The sequence below is a fragment of the Raphanus sativus genome, chromosome 3 (genome assembly GCF_000801105.2).
Source record: "Raphanus sativus cultivar WK10039 chromosome 3, ASM80110v3, whole genome shotgun sequence".
Taxonomy (NCBI): domain Eukaryota; kingdom Viridiplantae; phylum Streptophyta; class Magnoliopsida; order Brassicales; family Brassicaceae; genus Raphanus; species Raphanus sativus.
In genome coordinates this window covers 17,945,904-17,952,668 of record NC_079513.1, presented here as the reverse complement: position 1 = coordinate 17,952,668, position 6,765 = coordinate 17,945,904, and the positions used below count along the sequence as shown (strand labels likewise).

The 6,765-nt window shown below is 27.9% G+C and overlaps 1 long non-coding RNA gene across 1 annotated transcript; it reads right to left on the bottom strand.

Moving 5' to 3' along the window:
- Positions 1 to 4,353: 4,353 nt before the first annotated feature.
- LOC130509472 (uncharacterized) lies at positions 4,354 to 6,359 on the bottom strand. The gene is made up of 3 exons (XR_008943492.1): positions 6,030 to 6,359; positions 4,749 to 5,177; positions 4,354 to 4,604 (listed from the first exon to the last, which is right to left on the bottom strand). It is a non-coding gene; the product is annotated as an uncharacterized LOC130509472 (long non-coding RNA).
- Positions 6,360 to 6,765: the final 406 nt, after the last annotated feature.

Below are 6,765 nucleotides of genomic sequence, written 5' to 3'. Positions count from 1 at the left end.
TAGAAGATCATATTTATATTTATTGTTAAACTTGATTACTGAACAGGTGGAATGCAATTATTTTGAACACTTTAAAAGATATTTTATTTTAAGATAGCGACATTGATTCATTATTGGGTGGAGCTTATTTGGAAATTGATTGAAGAATATATTTCTATATTTATTATCATTTTATGATTTTTAATACTTTTATACTTATATAAAGTATAAATATTATTAATTTATTATTTAACCATTGATGTATTTAATAGTTAATTATTAATAAATACTAGGAAACATCCCGCGCGTAAACGCGCGGAAAGAGTGGAGTTTATATTTTATATTTAATTTTTTTAGATTATTTAGTTTTGGAATATTTAAAAAAAAAAAAAATTGATGTAATGTTGTATTATTTTGGAATAATTATTTGCATCTTAAAATACTTAAATATAAAGTATGAATATTAAGTAAATTTTGTGTGTGAAAAAGAAATATTAAGTAATGTAATCATCTTCGGTTATTTTTTTTGTTTTTCATTGTGGCCTTATTTCTTATGTAGCTTTTTCACTCATTTAAGTTGTCATTTTCCATTTGTTTTTTTATCTATAGTTGTCTTTGCTAATTTCTTTTTGAAAAATTTATTACTCACTTCATGAAGACCAAAAAATAGGTGGAAATCTTATTTGACATATTAAGGTAACTGAAATGAATGTAAGTACTCAGTACTTAAATAACAAACAGATTAATAATACTAAGTCTTAGTAAAATATGTATAAGCTTGAAATTATCGTCTAAGATGATTCAGATACAACATTATTGACCACATTCAACAAAATATGGGCAAATCAGCAACTGACTTGATTAAATATTTTGTTTGTCTCTCTAAGAAATTAAATAACAAATGTGAGTATTTAACCATTAATTTGATGCATAAATTTTTTCACATCTATTTTATCTCTTCCATATAAATTGGATTGTCTGTGATTTCTGTAACCGTTAACCTAGATGAAGTTGATTTATAATTAAGGGTTATGACTCTCACATTGAATTTGAAAACTTTGCCAATACGTTTTTAGATAGAAGGATATATTAGACACAAAGTGTCCCACATCGGGTATTGGAAGGGATCTTTAGCAATATATAAGATAGATGAGCCACTCCACTAATCACCAATTGGTTTTAAGTGTGAAGCCCATCTAGCTTAACATGGTATCAGAGCCCACGATCCACAAAGTCCAACCCGATCCACATCGATCTGGCCCAAAGCTGGCCCATCGATCTTTGCCCATAAATTCCGAGATTGACGCTTAAAGAGCCATCATCTCGAGGGGGCGTATTAGACACATAGTGTCCCACATCGGAAGTTGGAAGAGATCTTTAGTAGTATATAAGGTGGATGGGTCAATCCACTTATCACCAATTGGTTTTAAGTGTGAAGCCCATCTAGCTTAACATGGTATCAGAGCCCGATCCACGCAGTCCAGCCCGATCCACATCGATCTGGCCCAAAGTTGGCCCATCGATCTTTGCCCGAACATTCCGAGATTGATGTTCAGAGAGCCATCATCTCGAGGGGGCGTATTAGACACAAAGTGTCCCACATCGGGTATTGGAAGGGATCTTTAGCAATATATAAGATAGATGAGCCACTCCACTAATCACCAATTGGTTTTAAGTGTGAAGCCCATCTAGCTTAACAGGATATAATTGTGGTATTATCACTTGAACCTTTCTAAAATTGTTCCTACATTTAGGAGTAAATTATTTCTATAATATACCCTTCGGTTGTAAATTCTTTCTCCTGTTATTTAATGTTGTGCAAGTATTTAAAATTTTGAATATAATTATGAATATTTAGAACTCTGAAACATCAAATTCTAGTATTAAAATAATCAATTTAGCTACATCTAACAAATTTTTGACAATTAAAATCTAATATCTTTGTTATTTTGACAATGCTCTTATCTTAAATATTAAAACAGAACTCATGATTTCTTTCATGTGTGATTTTTTAGTTTGGACCATCTTTTAACTTTTATTAAATGTATTTTATTAAGACTAATAATGTATATATTCTTTTAACTACTTTAATCATAATATCTTTTGATATCTTTACATTTTAATATAAATATATATTTTAAAAATTCTAACAAATCTTTTAAAAAGATTTAACAAGTTCTTAATTTCAAACATTATATTTAAATATTTTCAGTAATTTCGAAATTAGTTTTGAAATATTATTATACATAATATATTTTATAAAATTAAAAATATAGATTTAATCCTATTTTATCTATTGTATAATCAAGATAAATATATCAAGCTAAATTTAATCTTATTTTATCTATTGTAAGAGAACATTATTATATCAAGCAAAATATGGTAAATTATATTAAATTGTTAAATTTTATATTTTATTTTCTTAAGTATTCAAAATATAATACGTTGGTAAAACGGGTTAGCATTATCAAACCATATAATACATATATACAAATTAACATGTATTTTATTAAATTTAATAATACAAAATATTTAATCATGATATATTTTCATTTTAAATATAAATATTTATTTTAATAAATCTGTTGAAAAATATTTTTAAAATATCTTAATTCCCAAAAAGTTTATGTAAATATTTCAACTAATTATGTAATTAGCAATGAACTATTATTATAGATTAATATATATTAACTTATCATTATTTTTTCTATTTTATAATAATAATTCATATTAAAATAAAATTATTATATGACCTAAATATGGTAGAGTTATATTAAGTTGATAAACTTATAAATTTTATTTTCATAAATATAAATATTTATGCTAAAAATATAATTTGATGACATAAAAACTAACTAAAATTAGAAAATCGATGAATGTATCTATTATAGATCGATCCCATTATAATTATTCCTAAATAGAAAAATAAGTATTTTTTATTTTATTATATGGATTTTCAGTGAAAATTTTGAATCATTACCTTCTCATCCAATAGTAAGAATAAAAATATTAGAAGTTGCTGATTTGTCATTCTAAAATATGATCTTATTCAAAAAAATAAAATAAAATTTAAGAAGTTGTATCTTATTTAATTATGAAAGAATTAGTTAGCACTGGTAATTTTAAATTATTACTATTATATTTTAATAAGATACAACTTCTTATTGTAACGGTTTTACAATAATTAATTGATGATCTATCAAAAAATGTTGCAATATTTAATCACCAAATATTCCGATGGTTAACAAATAAAATCTGCCTTAGACTATTTAAAATATTTATCGAAACAGTGTAGTGATACAAAGAAACAACTGCAACTGTTCATCTAAACAATTAAAAACTTTACTTAACATGTTGTAAAAATCAGTTAAACCTTCAAAACATTCTATATTTTCAATATTGAATTATCAAGCTTCCATTTTGTTCAAATATGTTGAATTCTTCCAAACATATTTTATTAAGAATTGAAATAAATTACATCTGACACACTTGAATAATGTTTATTATCTCTGGCCATCCAGTACATATACTTTCTTGAAACTTTATATTAGCACCAATCAGTTACAAGTACTGTTCAGTAATTCTAAATTGTTTGAAACTCTATCATACTTCAATTTAGAAATAATATATTAATAATAATTTTAAATCAAAATTTCAGCTTGAGATAATTCTAAAGTTGATCTGTAAATAAGAAATATTCATAATGTATAACAAAAAATATACAGTATTTCACAATAGTTATGAAATGAATTATTATAAAAAATTCAAATCTTTAAAACCATTTATTAAAATCATATGATGACCAAAAATATTATGATAAATATGCATATTGTATAAAAGTAGTTGTTAACATCCTACGATGTTGAAAATAATAATGCTTATGTAAATTTGATTGACTAAGAAAGTTTTTCCTATACAGATTCAAAATAATGAATTCAATTCTATTTTTTAAAAGAAAAGAAAAAAAAAGATGATTTTTTTTTGTTTAGTAATACAATCTGAAATCCATAAGAACTATGGTATTTTCAACATAATTAAGTACATCTCAGATATGTATTTTTACCATAGCATTACAAACTTCATATGTCATTAATTGTTTTTGCTAAATTTTATTGACGCTGTTATTTTTGCTTGTTCCAAATGTTTAAGATGACTAGCTATTAGCTAAAACAAAATTTCATCATATCAAAATACTAATTGACTTGTACTTTTTCCTAAAGAGACAAAAATATACCAATGATATGATAAGTTCACACTCGACGATTGTTTTCTGTCAATATTTTAATCTAATGAAAGTTTTATCAAAACAAAATAGAGCATATTCATATTTTTTTTTGGCTCTAAAGCATATTCATATCTTTTTTTTGGGTGTAAAGCATATTCATATTTCTTATTAGTAAAGAAAATATACATAAAAAATGATCTAATCCGTACACCTCAGACAAAGCATAATTTATAGCCACAAATAGCCATAATTTTTTTACCTTTACCGGAGAAAATAGTGTATCTATAAAGAGAATTCTTATCCAGTTATCCTTCCTCTTGGCCATGATGTTCACTCGTCCTGCTCCTCTCGACCTTCTTCTTTAAGTCCATTTTTCATGACAAGTGACAAGAATCGCTAACTAAAAATAGCATCGTATACATATTAATGATTTCATTATTGATTACTTTCTGCATCTGTTTTCTGGCAGACTATCTTTTTGAGCGACAAAGAACAATACTTTTGAGAATAAGCAGAAGAAATTATATTTGTATTTGCAACTCACATTACAAACATTTGTCATCGAAACTTTGCTCATGCATTCTCACTCAACCACTTCTTCGAATCCAAACTTCTCCACTTACACTCATGCACCAAAAGGTGAGTGTTGCGTACTTGAGGATGGATATTATTAGTACACTGAAGAGTAAGACTATACACTGAAGTTTTTAGCGATTCGAATATCAGTTTTACTATAAAACATTACGTATCAATTATAAATGAGGCCGAATTAGGTGTTTCTCGAAAAATCAATATGATATAACGAACATTGAGTACACAGACACTGTAATTAAGTGCAGTGCAAAAAAGTGGAGAAATTAAGTACCACTTAAAGAGACAGAAGAAGCCGAGATCAATAAATAATATAAAAAGAGTGTTCTCAGCCTAATGACATGCTTCACTCCATCTCCCCTCACACAATCCCAACCGTTCCCTAGGAAGAGAAAAAGATGATAGTGCTTTGAAAAAAATGCATGGATTGATATATTTTCCTATGATAAATGCAGTGTTTTTAAAACCGGACCGGCGAGCGAACCGGAAATATTTTGGGTCACGGGTCATTGTGGTTCGACATGGTTCGACCGGGGTCGATTAGATTAAACTGAATTTATTATTTTATAAATATTGTATTTTTTTTTCAAAAAATAGTCATAATGTTTAGAAAACTTTCAAAAATAACAAATTGAAATGTGATAAAAATAATAAAAAACTAATAGTTCAAATCTAAAGTCAATAGAAAAAAAACATTTAAAGTTTATTCTCCAAATCTGTGTCCTTCTAAATCTTCATCACCTATAAAAATTATATACACATTAGTTACAAAACTTTATTTTGGTTGCAATTTGTAACAAACAAAATAGTATATATGTTAAAAAGGGAGAAAAAAATAATTATTTTATTAACAAAATTTTGATTTTTATACGAACCAGGGTTTCGTCGGTTCGTTGGGTCACTCGGTTCCCGGGTTTTTAGCGGTTCAACATGGGTTTTTAACCGGTTCAACTTTAGTTGGGTTTTGACATTAAACCAACCCGGATAGATGTCCGGTTCGCGGTTGAACCCGGTCCGACCGCCGGTCCGGTCCGGATTTAACAACACTGGATAAATGGAGCAAACCGTGAGATCTGAGAAGAGAAACATAAAATGATAAAATACCAATTGCAAAAACGAAAGTAGGAGTTAAGCAAAATGAATACAAAAAAAAAACAGAATGAAAATCAGAGTATAAAGGCGCTGTAATTAACTGGACTACAATTTTTTTTTGGTGAACTATAAGAGGCAATACCTTTTCGAATTGGGGATAGGGAGAATTTGTCCATTAGTTTACAAAGGAGATTACGTAAAAATCAATTGCGAGATTCTGAAAGAGGAAGATGTACTGATGAACGATGGATGAATGATGTGTAGCAAACGGAAAATATATAGATTGACAAGAGACGCGATTCTAAGGTTGTGTTGTTTGAAAAGAGGAGAGACGCCATTCTAGGGTTGTGTCGCTTGAGAAGAGCAGGCGATTCGTGGAAGATGACTACGGTTTTGATGACGTAAAGCATTGAAAGGAAGAGGATTTTTTTATCCCTTAGATCAAAAATAACAAACAATAGTGACCGCTAGATTGATTTTTTTTTTTCTATAAAAAATTGATGACGTCACTGATCACCAATATTTGGTTTGCTATTATATATAGATTCTGCAAACATATTAATTTTTAACCACTATATCAGTTATGTAAGTCTTTTAAAAATAATTAAATTGTAACCATCTGTATCCGCAAACATCCACGACTGTTGTATCCGCAATTGCTTGATTACACCAGACCCTAAATGACCATTACTCCAGGTCTACAATTAAAGACCTGGTTGGTCGGACCTGTTAAGACTCTAGACTCGGTTGGTAAACATTTCGCAGAGAGTTTACAGTCTGATCTTTGTGGAAATATTGAACAAACCTTTTAAAACTATCGGTAGAGGATTATATTTATATTTAATGGTTATACTTGATTACCGAACAGGTGGAATGCA